Here is a 15,575-nt window from a genome sequence, read left to right as displayed (position 1 = left end):
TAATTCGCCATTATTTCCTGTGTCAAAACAGCCAAGCTCACCTTATGTCACCCACCAGCAGGAGCATTAATTGGTCAGGTGCAGCACATTGCATTCCGATACTTATAGGTTTTCTACCTCATGAGTGAAAGCAAATGCCACAGTCCTTTTTCTCTGTTTTCTCTGGTTATATAGCACCAGTTTCAAAAGTATGTGCGTCTCTCTACCTCATAGATAACCTAGTGTTATGAAAAGACCATCATTCCAGCAGTGACATGTTTCTTTAAATGTGTGTGTTCGCCTGGGAAATCCAGAATAATTGATAGTAGTGGTATACTGCTAACAGAAACGTAGCACTACAGATAAAGGATGAATGCCAATGAATGCCATTCTTTACAATGGCTTCCACTGTGAAAGACGGCCACATAATCTTAGACGAGTCATGGCGGGAAAGAAGTGGTTACAGTGCAGCGGCCAGGGCAGAGATTAGCCACTGTGATAAAAAGGAGAAACTCTCACAGGCAGATTAACGGAGTGCAAATGGCCTCTTGAAAGAGATCCTTCAGATCCAAACACAGACATAAGCTTCCATTCAAACGCCCATTATCCAATTCAGTTCCATCCCATCTGTCTTTTGATTCAGTTTAATACATTCTGCTGCTCTTCTAACACTACTCGATTCTTTCCTATTCAGTGTCATAGAGAAGTATTAAAAAGAGGTTTCAAGCCTGGCATCTTTAATGCCTGAGTATGTCAATCAGACACAGACCGGCGGGAGTTTAACAAATTCAGGATTCACTTCTTCCATGAGATCATAAAGTTAACTTTTCTGGAGTTATCCCTGAGCTCAGTTTTAACTGATTACTGTGAAATTACAGTCTTACAGCATCCTTTAAGAAGACATGTCACAACATGTCTGTGACCAGTTCAGCAGCAGAGCAAGTCTCTTCCCCAGATTGATGCGCATTCCTTTTCTAAATGTCATACATTATCAACAGGTTTTATGGTCTCTGGGGTCATGAAACTTGTTCTAACTCCAAACATCTACAATTACAACATGATAAAACTGTTCTCTTATCAAAACTTTAATCTGCGCTTGTGTACATTCATGAACACCCAGTTAACTTCTGAATGAGGTGAAACATAATTACCTATAGCCTGGACTGTATGGGTTTGTACAGTGTACGGTACAAACTGTGCTTCACTGATGTCTCCCTCATTCTGCTGTTGATCGTGTTGCACCTGTTGGGGCAAAGCAACTTCCACCTTGTCAGTGCATGGATTTTGATGACCTTAGGGTGCACTCCCTGGCACAGTGCCAGTCTGAGCTCAGTGGGCGTGGTTTCCACTTCAACTTCAATTTGGCACATAAAATAGGACATGCTACTTATGCCAACTTGATGCAAAGACTGTGCAACAACACCATGTTTAGACTTATCAACAGTGTTGTGAACAAAACCGACTGACAAACATGCTTCACATAGATTGGCATGAATAAACTCAAATGGCAGAAGGTGCTATATTGTCTCCGTGGACATTTAAAACCTTTCTTTAAGGTTTACAACAGCATCTCCACTGCCTGCTGCCATTGATTATCAGCTTGAAGAAGTATTTTAGTTAACTAAAATAAAAATTAAAAAAAAAAAAAATAGAAAAAATGAAAACTAATAAAACTAACTAAAATAAAATTTTAAAAAAATATACAGGAAATGTCTTTAGTTTTTGGCTTTATCATTTTGTTATCATTTGTCAACACAACAGGCGTGAGGAGGCAGTGGTGCATGTGATTATTGAGACTGGGATGTCTACATGACACATATTTTCTGAACTTCTTAAATCTGGCCCCTCACAAATACATCTACCTACTACACTAATACTAAAACTAATAAATCCGAAACTAAAACTAAACATTTTTTAAGAATAAAAAGTAAACTTTAACAAGCAAACCCACTCTGGAAACAAACTGAAACTAGACTGAATTGAAAGCAAAAATCAATAAAAATAAAAAACTATAACAAACACAAAACTATAATAACTCTGTTAGAGATTCAGCGTCATACCTGCCACCTTATATGTGTCCTGCGTGCCTTTAAGCAGGTTTCCCCACCCTCGCTGCTACTTAATGAGCCAGCATGAGCTAATGAAGCTTAGCCTCACATAACTCCAAGCATACCTCCACCCAACTTCAACAGAGGTTGAATTCATGGGCCTTTACACTATAAATCTTCCTATACTACAGTTGCATGACACTGAATTGAGCCTATACATTTGTGTAATTCAAATATCAATCAGAGCAACCAAAGCCTTTAACCAGAGTGGCAAAAGGTGCAGTTGATGTTAATGGTCCAGGTGCTAGGCCTTAGCATGAGCAAAGTGCTAAGAAAATAAGCTGCTTGTAGTGAAGAACGCACAGAGACATATCACCCAACACTGCAATTCCTCTCAGTGGACCATTGTAGCAACTTTCAGCTCATTGTTTTGGTCTTGCAGCCTGCAATTTTACTGTTTTGGTTCATTATCCCAACTCTCATGGGGTCACTTTTGGTGGAATGGGCAGCTGTTTTCCAAGAAAAAGCCCTAATAAATCCCCTGTACACTGCCAGTCCTGCACCAAACAGCAGACAAACAAAGTCAGCATCCAGCTGGTGAACATAATGGAGCATTTACCACGTAAAGATCCAGCTATTTCCCTCAGGACTTAGTGGAGCTCTATATCTGCTGTGTAAACAGGCAACTCTTCCTGTCTATTTTTTTTTAAGTCTTTTGCAAACATGTTTGCAATTTCAACTTTATAAGGTGATAATATGTCAGCATTGTTTTTTCGCTGCCCCCAAGTGGCCAAAAAATCTGCTATTGCAGGAGAGAGACAGGGAACAAACTTTTGGTAAATCACAAAATACTGAAGCATGAAAACAACTATGAAGATTTCAATGTGACCAACCCCAGATTTTCATCTTATTCCAAGTAATTCACAATACATGTTTTGGTCTATATAAAAATGGAGAAGAGGGTTACATAAGGACAAGTCCATGCAAATGCTTCAAGTTTAACCACAGTCTGCTTCCATTATAAAATTACACCAAATGTGAAAACAAAAAAAGAGACTCTTTCCACCCACTACCTGGCATCCATTTATGAGCGAAAATAACAGGGCTTAGTGGAAAACAACAGTGTCTGACAGAGAAAATGACTCATCTCTCGCTCCATCCCTCCATCTCTCGCTCTCTCCCTTCCTCTTTTCTAGTTACCAGCTCCAGCACATCCTGTACATAAAAACATAGCTGAACTTGAATGAGAACATAGACATCAGTACCGTGCGCAACACGTTTACCCTTCGTTTCCAAGAAGTGAAGGGGTTAGGCTGACAAAAAGTTCAGCAAATAAACAGTGTCCAAATGATATATAATATCCATGAACAAGCTCTTTTAAAATTAGGAAATGAAAAACAACAGAAGACCACAGATACAAAATGAAAGAACACCAATTTTCAATCCTATGTCCATGTATTAGTCATAAGGGTGGGATGGTTATAATGCCCTGATGACTTGCCAAGGTTGACGATGTAGCTGTAGCAGCCTGGTTTGCTATTTTCATGTCAATAATGGGTGGTGAAGAACGACAGGGAGAGTTTGACTAAGACTGCAAAAGGGTAGAAAATGAATATAAATCTTAACACATGCTGTCAATAAGCAGCAGCCTCTCGGGCTGAAAAATAAAATCAATGCTGAAGTGTCCAAAACTGCAGTTCCTCTAACGGCCCCTTGAGGCTGGCTTCAAGAGTGAGTCAAGAAAAAGGTAAATGTTGTATAAATGATGTTACATTTATATATATATATATATTTTGTGGCGGATACATGAAAACTTAACATTTCTCAACAACGCTGTGGCACGTGGTTAGGTTTCGGCACAAACCCACATAGCAATGGTGTGAAAAAGATCATGTTTTGGCTTAAAACACCCATGTTTGGTGGCACAAAAGCTGCTGCAAAATCAAGGAAGGGTGAGTGAAAAACATGTAGGTTTGGTGGCTTGTGTCGTTCAGAAATGTCGCAATGTGTCAGTACAGAACAGCAAGGTTCTGTGCCACAGATTCGCTGGAAAACACTGCGATGTGCCACTAAAAACTCCCTGGTTCTGTGCTACAAACACTGGTGGAAACATTGGGGAGGGTCACCAAAAATCAGGCTTCTTGCCTACGTGTCAGTATTCACCATCCCCTCCACCTCCTGATGACAAGATCACCTCCTATACTATGTAACTTTAGAAACATTGATATGATATGCAGAAAAGGTACAAATGTAACCTGGTACAAAAACGGTCTTGACCTCTATAGCTGATTTCCCTGTTCATGACAACTGTACAGACGGTGACGTTTTAGGTAAGTACCTTGTTTAAATTTATTATCACTTAAAAAAGTTATGCACAATTAAGGACATGGCCGCTTTGAGTGACAGGACGTCTGGGTGTAATGTCCTTGGGCTCTTAGTCAGATTCGCCCTTCGCTCCTCCACAGCTTCACCCTCTCATCCAAAATGCTCACTTCTGGCTCCAAAAATCCAAGATGGCATTGGCCAAATGCCAAATTTGAGGCTTCAGGAGGCCAAAAAGCCAGGGTGATCAAGCTTAAGCTTCAATGCTAACACTAAGCTACAGTAAACCTGCCAGCGGACGTTTTGTCAGCGGCAAATATGTCTGTCCAAAGTAGCCACATGTTTCCACATGTGATAGAGACACAGACATGCCTGCTTTCAGTAGGTACATGAGATAAGAACTGAGCATAACCAGGTAAACGTGTGGCTCAACAGGAGGGTATGCAAAAACTGCTTTCAGATCTCATGCTGGTATGTGTAGACATGGTGGGAGACTGTGGGGCAGGAAACTGAACAGTGCAAGAAAGCATATTTCTCTGTCCACATGAGCAGAACCAGAGAGGTTAAAGATCTTAAGATGACTGGCACAGACATGCATGAGGAGTTAACATTATTTAAGCTGGGTCTACAGAAACTTGTACCCAGTGCTGCAATCAAGTTTTTCCTTCCAGACATCGATTTTAATTTCACACATTTTTTGGTATAAAATATAAAATTGGGCTGCAACTAACAATCACTGTCATTGTTGATAAATCTGTTGATTATTTTCTCAATTAATCAATAAGTTTTTATTTAGAAAATGGTGAAAAACGTCAATCAATGTTTGCTTAAGACCAAGACAACATCCTCAAATGTCTTCTTTTGTCCACAACCCAAAGATATTCAGTTTACGGTCACAGAGGAGTAAAAAAAAAAAAAAAACAACAGAAAATATTGACATCTAAAAGCTGGAATCAAGGAATTTTGGCTATTTTCTTTTCTTTTTTTTTTTTTTCAAAAATGACCTCAAACTGATTAATCGTTTACCAAATTAGCTGGCAATTGATTTAACGTTTGACAACTAAATGATTAATTGATGCAGCTCTACATAAATATTACCATTACAATCATGTATCCAAAGCAGCATTTGTTTGATGTTAAAACAGTCACGTTACACTGAGGTACTACTAACAAAAAGGAGGCAATGCAAATTATATAATGTCACCAAATGATATTATTATAATTCATTTGGCAAGTATTGTACTGACTGTTGTGCGAGGAATGCTATACACAGTATTATTTACATTAAAAAAAAATCCCTCTCCAATCATCATTTGCTCTCCTACACAAAATGTCACATTTTGTTGTTTCAGAGAATAGACATTAAAGGCAGCATCTAGGCAACTTATATTCCTCAACTGGTATTTTCAAATCAAGATATAATGGTAAAGAAGAGTCTTCAGCTAAAAAATGTATGCCTGTGTCTGTGTGAGCATGTGTGTACACATGTGCATGTAAAGAACACTTGTAAGATGCTTGTTTATCTTGATAGACCACTTAGATTAGAGAGTTCCTGCAGATTGCACTCAGCAGGACATTGCTGAATAAGTCTGTGTGTGTGTGTGTGTGTGTGTGTGTGTGTGTGTGTGTGTGTGTGTGTGTTTCCAAGCGCATGTATGTGTGAGAGGCCCCTGTAGAGAAAGCCGCTCAGCAACACAACTCCAGCCTTGGCTGGTTTGATAACTCCTACTTTGTCCTTGTCAGCACCCTTGCTTGTTGCCCAACATGATGTTTTTTTCAGTCTAAAAAAAAAAAAACAAAAAAAAAACAAAATCGTCTTCATTTTATGGAGATGGAAAAATGCTGTAAAAGTAGTGAAGACAGGCAATTTACTCCACAGCCTGCAGGGTTACATGGATTTCTAGTCACTAGTTTTTTCGATCAGTGGACCGTCTCAGTGTGTGAAATGGAAGTGAACATGATGGGAGAGAAAAGAAAATTAACTGTGTTTGTTTGAAAAGCACATCACTGAGTAATTCTGGTACCTCTCAAGCAGGGAAATATAGACCTCATAATTAGCACTCTACACATGTTGAATTTTAGACTGACACCAATGTCCTTTAGTACTTAAAAGGGATAGTTTAGATCTTATGAAGTGGGACTGTATGAGGTATTTATCCATAGTCAGTGTATTACCCACAGTAGATGTCAGTTAGCACACCCCAGTTTAGAGAAGCAGACAGGAGTACCACCATGGAATACAGCAAAACATATTTAAGCAACCTAAAAAAAATTGCCCACCAAATCAGTTTAAGTGTTCGCTATGTTTAAAATATTTTCACTGCTTTATCTTACCATCACACAGCAATTTCCATTGAGGAACTGAAGCCATTATATTGCTCTCTTCAAAGCCAGCCTCCATTGAGAAAAACAGTAACTTAACATTGCTGAACACAGGTGCAGTTGGTCTACCGCTGCCTAAATCAGTTTGTTTGTTTGTGTAACTGTATGACTTTGCCATTTAAAAGGTTAGTTCAGATTCACCAAAGTCACAATATAGTACAAACTAACTAACTGATCGAGGCAGTGGTAGACCAGCAGCTACTGTGTCCAGCAACCTAAAATTGCTGTTTTTAGTGAAATCTGAGGGCTTTGACGAGAGCATAGATGGGGAACTGATGCCATTAACAGCTTCTGCCGTCAGAACAGGCTGTCTGACGGCAAGGTGAAGCCATGAAAATATTGTCAGTAAAGCGTACACTTTAACTGTCAGGGTTTTTTTTAGGTGGCTAAACTACATTTTGTTGTCCAAAGCAGTACATTACAGTATTCCTGCCTGCTTCTCCAAAGTGGGGGAGTGCCAACAGCCATCTACTTTAGGTAATACACTGACTATGGAAAAGTACTTCAAATGGTCCAAACTGTTTCTTTAACTGCAGCTTTAAATTAATCAGGGGGGAAGTTGTACATACAGATGCACATTGCAATTTTACCGCCATGTGCTCCCATAAAGGCAGTGATACACATCTGAATTTTAAAAATCTCAATGCCCAGAAATCTTACAGTGTGAGAGCAATAGACCTACCATGCTTTGCTAACCAGGCCAAAAACCTTGTTATATTTTCCACAGAAAATGTCTTTTAATGTGGTGATTGCCTCTATTTTTACTCTAGCTTTCAGTATTCATACTTTATTTTGATAATCTTCAAAACAAATGCTTTGTTTAATTTCAAGTAATGATTTTCCGTATATGAAAAGCCTCGAGCATTAGTGATAACTGGAATTTCTTCTTCATGTGACATTCCTTTGAATGGAAAAAGCCATTGAAGTTGTCCCGTCTGCCACTGCCTTTGTGGATTATTTCCTTGACATTTCTGGTATACTTACAGCAGACAGAGGACAGAAAAACAAAAGCGGAGAGGAAAAATTGTGGTGTTACTGACAAAGACACACCCTTAAAGTCATACAAGAGCCTCACAGACCAAAACGTTCATATTCTCACAATTAGAACGCAAACACACAATCACAGTACAAGCAACTGTCAAAATAGGATTTGTGAATCAAGTCTCTGGTGAAGCCATAAAGTACACGACTGTCAGACATGATGGTAGTTTTTTTAAACAGGCGGTCTGAATCACCACATGTGAAAGCAGAATCTGATTCTGAGTGACAGTTTCGACTCTGCGGTGACCGGCACAACTGTAAACAAGTGGGATGAGGGAGGGATCAGGCAGAGCAAAGTGTGCAGACGTTTAGTCGGTTTTTCTTCGGCAAATGTGCCTGAATTAATGGATTTGTGTGTGTAATCACATGTGTGTGTTCGTGCATGTGCAGAACAAGCTGAGCGCTCTGCATTCCACAGCCAAGTTCGAGGTCTTCACCAAATCACTACGTACACACAGAAGTTGCAGAATACAAAAACCACAACCAAACGACACCATATGGAGAGCAGAAAGAGAGTGGGGGGGGGGAGAAGGGGGGGCCTGAAAGAGTACAAATCATTACCTCTGTTTAGACTTGTTGTGGCTGTTGTTTGTTGCTTGGTTTTTCCTCTCTGGGTAAACTAGCATACGTCCTCGGAAAACATAACCACTCTCTCCTGGTTTCGGCGGCTGTGTATACATACACACATTTACACAAACATGTACACACAGACACACAGTAGTATGTTCAGTGGAGAGAAACTGCATGTTGTTTCAGGCAGACAAACATAACACTGTTCCTGGCCAAGCCAGTACTCGGTAGGACTGTGTACTGGCAAGAATCTTGCGATATGTAGTCTTGTCTAACCAGACTGATCACCACAGTGCTGTGTCAGTGCTTGGGAAAGGTCTGAAATCATCATACGATTATTCTGCTATGAGGGGAAAGAGCGCTTTGGCTTGTTTGGGTTTCTCTAAACCAATCACAATCATCTTGGGCGGTGCTAAGCCCCCGCTGGAGTGACGGTGCTCCTGCAAAATAGTGTCGGGGGAAACACACACAGTGACAGGGCTAACTGTTAGCATCAGGAGGCTAATGTACCTAACAGTTATTCCCAGGTTTAACGACAGAGTCAAGCCAGTTGAGGTCACAGCTATTCGTTGATTATAGGGATAAAAAATTTTTATTGCACTGCCACATTTAAAAAAAAGAGAGCACCACTTTCACTTCCATGTTGTGCTACATTCCTGCTAGTGTACAAATCTTTCCATCTGGTCTTTACCCCCAGTAAATCTCCTGGAAACAAAATATAAATAAAACTGTATGGTACTGTTCACACAAACTTAAATCAATAGAGCACTGCTTTAACTGTCACACTGTGCTACATTTCTGCTAATTAAGTCTTTGCACCAAAATGAGTCTAAAAATAATGTTCTCCTTTAACTTAATTAAGTGGATCTCCGAGAAATAAAATATAAATAAAAGTGTTTATTGGACACATACTGTATCTTTGGTCAAATGTCAATGCAATTGCATTAGTTATTTGAGCCTGTCTTTGAGAGATGGATACATAGATGCGGCATACAGCGACTGTTATGGATGTTTGAGTAGAAACTGGACAAGGACGGGAATTCAGTGATAGTTAAGTTAATGACGCTCTTCTTGGCTTTCATGCATTCATTATACCGCAGTTCGTGGTGTTTTTTAAGTTGGTTGAAAAAGGTTAGTTGTGTTGCCTTGTGGCGGAGACACATGTCTAGTGCACTCTTTGCATATGATTTGTTTTTGCTTAACATAAATGGCCCTGAATCCAAAATAATTCCTAACAACAGATGATGATGCCTTTGGAGGGAGTTCTTCATGTTTTGCTCCAGACATCTGATTTTCGTCTTGCTCGTCTGTTCTCTGTTGTATACTCTTAAACTCTGGACTACAGCCACAGCATTCAAGATTTTTTCACATGCTGCATGACAGTTGCCACTGCTGTTAGTTTAGGAAATGCTCTATTTGATATACAGCAGTTTTGTATGAGCAGAGCACGCATTTTAAAAAGGTCAATATCGCAGCCGACCATGTTCATTTAATTGTGGAAAGCCAAAATCATGATCGAGACTGATATTCGATTTATTGTGCAGCCCTACTCAGTGTGTCACTTTCTGTCACTAACCAAAGTTACCAGTTTAAGCTGAAGTGTATAGAGTGAATTAGGAAGCTGCTTACAGTTCACACTAGCTGGAAACTTTTGGCTCTATGATGACAGGCAGAGAAGGAGAAGCCAATATGCATCACCAGGTGTCTGCTAATTGTACTGGACTGTATCCACAAATGTGGATCACCGCCGTAAGTCCTGGTGTTAATGACTCGCACCCTCTATGAATAAACAGAGGATTTTCAGTGGCCTGGAATCTTGTTCGATCGAGGCACTGGAAAAGAAAAAGTAACTGGGAGGAAAAATATACATACAGTACATCTAACATTCAGATAAGGACAACAATGAACTCCTAGCTTCCAGCACAGACAGCAAGTCGATTCATCAGAGCTTCAAACCATTTAATGCCAAGTGACTCCTGAAACTAAACCACTAAATGTTTGATTCAAAGACAAATGTGTAGGGGGGAAAAAAAATCAGCTAAGTTACAAGGTATTCGTGGAATGACAGCGTTATGTAACTGATTCTGAGTCCAGTCAAAGCTGCCAGCATGGAGGCTGGATAGAAAACAAATGTGAGGCTGAGTGAGATTTGGGCCCTTTAAAATGTTTTCTCTCGTTTTTTGTTTTTTTTTTTACCTCTGCTTACTTTATTTCAGATCATGAGTAGATATGGAAAAATTCCCATTAAACACATACATATTACACTTGCATATTACATAGAAAAATACAGACGTGATCACTATAGAAGTACTGTCACTGAAAAAGATTGTCTGCACCAGGGACCCCACTGTTCAGATAAATAGTATAGCAAGTAGGGCTGTACCCAAATATTCGGATATTCGAATATTCGTTTCTGTGGGTAGGTATTCGTTATGAAAATTTGGTATTCGATATTCGTTTTTTTATTTACTTATTTTTTTTATTTTATTTTTTTACATATTTTTTTGGTGCTAAATGTAGTCTTTTGTTGTTGGTAAATGTTGGTTATCAATAAAAATCAAAACTTTTAATTGTATTGTTAAAAATGTGAAAATATAGCATAGCCTACCAACTGCGCTTGTGCGCACGGCACGCTTGAGAGCTTCCGTCTGAGGCTGTGGATCAATGGCAAGTTTTACCACTTTATCACTATTCCCTCTAACTTGTAGCTGTTTTTTCGTTATCTTTTGAATTTAATATGAATTATGGAACCGTTTTTGTCAACGTTTGTTTCCCCCGTTTTGTGCAATAAATTATTGTTTAAAGTTTGAACAAGTTTCTTTTGGAGTGCGTGACACAAGTGTGTTTTGAAAACAACCACAGACTGTCACTTGCTCAACGCATCAGTACCTTCAGACGCCATGACAGTAATAGATTATAGATTAATAGATTATAATAATAATGTCAAAATATCATTTACAGACCGATTTAACAGACGATCACTGCTGCCCGACCTGCAGGTCCATTTGCGGGTCCCGCAGGTTATGGGTTGACCCGGGCATCACTACTCAGGTGGTGATGGCTGGCTCAGCAGCCAGACCTTCACATCAGTTCAGTACTTGTGAGCACATAACTTGCAACACTGATGAGATATATATATATATGTATGTATTTCCCATGAATGATGACTGACACGTTGGACCTCACTGCTCACTTCAAGAAACTCTGAATTTAAAGGAACTCAGGAAATGCTAAATTTCTATGACTCTTTTCAGCATTGACTCTGATGTCAGCAATATGTTAGGAGCATAAACTCAACATAACAGCTGCTGCAAAACAGCATCATAGGGAAAATATAACCATAATCTAAATATATTAAATTATATTCTATGAGATTACCAAAAGCACAATCCGTTTTAAATTTAACTGCACAGATAACGAGACATCAAGCAGAAAATATCTGAACTTGCCTAACCACATTGCTGATGCGAGTTCTGTTACACTGAAAGTTTTTCGTGACTGATTAGAAGGAACACCTTCGAGACATCTAAGAAGATTATGAGCACGGTGGGACTGTGACTGCCAGTATTTCATTTTAAAGCAAAGTGGTAAAAAGACATTACTGGGACCTTTTTTTTACTTTTTCAGTGTTTCATGACAGAAACTAACAGCACTGAAATTATGTAATCAGACAGAAGACGATTAAGATTAGGATGGGTTTTTGACAAGCATATATTAGTGGGGGCTTCCCCCTAAGCATCAGTAATTAATCATTCAAGAAGCCCCTGTATCAATGGCAGAAACTAGTAATCAGAGAGGATGGGGATACTAGGTAATATCAACAACAGTAAACCATGTTCTTGTGAACACGATCTGATGTTATCATGATGTATCTGCCATAACTTCACAATTTAATCATTCATAATGCTGTAATTTCTGCAAAATGTTTAGTATCTGTTCCTCCGCAACTTCTGAGACCACACAGGTGTTATGAGACAAGTTTCCCTCTGTCTGATGCCATATGTACTGTCACAAAAGTTGTTTCCATTGTTTGCCTCACTCCTGTGCAAACAATTTCCTTTCCTGGCTAAGGTGAATTAAAATACCTCACCTCCCCGCTGCCCCTGGCTCCCAGCCAGCTGAGGGGCCTCTCGGCCTTCGTGATGGGGGCTGAAAACTTCTGTCTCACTCTGACTGAGTATCGCTGGGTTTCATTCGAAGGATCTTTGTGTAGTTTCTGGTCCATTACATCAGAAAAATAAGGAATAAAGAAGGAACATGGGAATTAACATTTTGACAAACTTTTTCACAACATCTTTATGCTTGCTGTTGATTGTTTTTGTTGTTGGAGAATAGGGCTAGGCAATATATTAATACTATATCAATACTGTGATTAGAGATGAGCTAGTGTCTTAGATTTTGGAAATCATAATATTGTAAGGTTGTCTTTTCCTTGTTTTAAAGGGTGCATTACAGTAAACTGATGTCATTTTCTGAAGTTGTTGCCAGACTGCTCTAACTGTTTGATTATTTGTCTTCACCCACTTGGTCATTATATGGACATTACTGATTCACAATATCAGCAGAGGTATTTAGTCAAAAATACTGTGATATTTGATTTTCTCCATACCGCTCAGCCCTGAAAAGAACCATTTTAAGTAAGTAATGATGTAAAGTAGTCCGTATAATACATCCTCTCAGAAATGTATTAATCCTTCCAAGTGACTCTCTGCCAGGTATCGTAACTCCCTGTTTGTTTTAGGACTTTGTCTTCTGTCTGGTTTTCAGTGAGTAAAAAACCTGTTCACTTGGACTGAGGTCAGGCGTCCTGACTTGACCAGTCAAAAACATTCCACTGTTTGGCCACAATAGAAAAAAAGTCATTCCCTGTTTTTGCTGTGTGTTGAGTATCATTGTTCCGCTCATAAAATTCAGAACTATGCATAATTAAAGGGATACAAGTCCTACACTGCGAACCCAAAATGAATGTGTTACCTCAAACACTGTTAAAGCTGAAGCTTCATAGTCATTATCAACTCAATACTGACATGCCAGAGCAAAAAGCTAAGACAATGAAAGATGTCTCCTTGTCCTAACCCACTGTATATATATACATATATATATATATATATATATATAAAGAAACTTACTTGTTCCTTGTTTACAGCTTACTGAAACAATTGACCCTTGTTTCTGTAACATTCCAAAAGCTATATTCACATTACAATACAAGGCGGCCCAAATTTTAACTTTTTTACTCTCATGTGACACAGATCCAATTTTTTTCAGGTAGTGTGGACACAGAAATCCAATTTCTCCAATCAGGTCTAACCCACCTCATATGTGATCTTAAATTTGATAGATATCCAATCACTGACCATGCAACCACTGTGACAACTGTATGTTTTTTCCTTACATCCATGGTTTCCCACATCATACTTCACTGGGCAGGCGCAGAAGAAGAGGAAACCATGGAAGGCTGCCTTTGCCATACCGCTGCTGCAGAAGGCTGCCCCAGTTGCCACCCAATAGAGCCTGACTGCCAAACGCTTTCTGACAGGGACAGCTTGCCTACATACTGTGACAGTGCTGTCAGGGGACGCCAACAGAGATCCTGGAATGGAGCCCTGGACATGCTAAGTTTTGAAAGAACAGTTACTCCTTTAGACCCTCCACATCACAGCCCATTTGTAGGACAGACCGTTATCCCAAAAACAAACAGCCATTTCTCCAAAATGACTATAAAGTCTCCAAAACAGAAGCACTTGGCTAATTATAATGCAGAATGACATCATTGGACGTTTCTATGGTGATCATTCAGGAAATGACAATTGCACCGCTATGTCATCATGTTTTCCCAAAGGCCTGTCTCCCATATATGACATTTTTATGCCTCCGCGCTAGCTGTGGCCTAAAGCATTATTTTTTCGGGTTGTCCAACCTTCAGATTTGGCACAAATGTCCACTTGGACTCAACAATATTCAATTTTGGTGATCAAAGGTCAAGGTCACTGTGACCTTGCATTCGTCTCATTCTCGTGAATGCAATATCTCAAGAAGGCCCTGAAGGACTTTCCTTAAATTTGGCACAAACGTCCACTTGGACTCAATGACAAACTGATTAGAATTTGGTGGTCAAAGGTCAAGGTCACTGTGACCTCACAAAACCTGTTTTTGTCCAAAAATTCAAATTCACAAGTTAATATAACAAAGTTTTCTACAAATGTCTGATAGGATGAAATGATGAAGTGATGACATTTGTATCCAAAAGGTCAACTTCACTGTGACATCACAGTGTTCTGCAACAACACTTTTCTAGCCATTACTCAACACCACATCTCAGGAACAGAAGAGAAAACATTTGGTCAGATACTGAGTAATTGACACTGATTTTGACATCCATCTTGACACTGTGCTGATTGGATAGATCTTATGTGCTGCTGGGTTGAAAGTGTGTGAAGTATCCACGCATTGTTTACTGTCATTTCTACATATCTACAAGTCTGGACAGACATGGACATAAACTGTAACTGCATTTTGACTGGTTTGCGGAGGCATACATCCGAGAGGTGGTGGTTCTAGTTTGTTTTTGTTCCAACGCATGTGTCTGACGTTACTGGTTGCATGTCTCTGACGTTACTGGTTGCATATGAAGTGTTTCAGGGCCAGAGATCCATTGACACTGATGTCAGAAATGCCTCACTTCAAGCATGAATGTGAACAGTCTAGGCAGGAAGCTTGTATCTGGGGAAATAATCAGAAGTGAGCATTAAGCTCTGTAATGTTTATGTAACCAAATGTTTGCTCAAGAAATTCACAGTTGGATAAAAATGGAGCTGACTGTTTTGCTTCAATTTACTGCTGCTTTAGACTCAACAGTATGTTTCACAGGATTCCAGCACTGTATCCTGTCACACTGGAGCTGAAGAAATGTCAACTTTGATTACTTTTTCCTTCCATGTCATTGTCGGGCTCACAGTGTCCTGACAACATCCCGTTCATTTGGGTCACCAGGTCTCGTGTTTTCTGTGGCTTAGGTTACCTATTTTTAGTGACTCTGACAACATAGGTGATATTTAACACTGGGGCTATAATGTACAGCTGATTTGTGGGAATCATATCCAACATAATTCATCCATATATAATTGTATATTTTTTAAACTGATCGACTTTGTAAAAAACAAAAAATGCTACGTTCAACATCTAGGTCAGAATTCAAAGTGGCTTGGTTAGACAGGGTCCATTGAGCAGATT

At 39.4% G+C, this 15,575-nt stretch overlaps 1 protein-coding gene across 6 annotated transcripts in view; it reads right to left on the bottom strand.

Moving 5' to 3' along the window:
* The window catches only part of LOC125891320 (vitamin D3 receptor A), a 104,976-nt gene that overhangs the window by 67,534 nt on the left and 21,867 nt on the right, over positions 1 to 15,575 (bottom strand). The window contains exons 3-4 of one of the 6 annotated variants that reach the window (XM_049580487.1): positions 12,433 to 12,558; positions 8,334 to 8,440 (exon numbers count right to left, since the gene is read on the bottom strand). The exons of 2 other annotated variants lie outside the window; for them this stretch is intronic. The gene's annotated coding sequence lies outside the window, so the exon portion shown is untranslated. Of the gene's footprint in view, positions 1 to 8,333; positions 8,441 to 9,971; positions 10,202 to 12,432; positions 12,559 to 15,575 lie in introns of those variants that run through there. 3 more of the 6 variants (XM_049580488.1, XM_049580491.1, XM_049580486.1) reach the window with 3 other exon arrangements.

Source organism: Epinephelus fuscoguttatus, linkage group LG7 (genome assembly GCF_011397635.1).
Source record: "Epinephelus fuscoguttatus linkage group LG7, E.fuscoguttatus.final_Chr_v1".
In the NCBI taxonomy this organism is placed as follows: domain Eukaryota; kingdom Metazoa; phylum Chordata; class Actinopteri; order Perciformes; family Serranidae; genus Epinephelus; species Epinephelus fuscoguttatus.
Note: the sequence above shows the minus strand (reverse complement) of the source record. Positions and strands in the feature narration are given on the sequence as shown.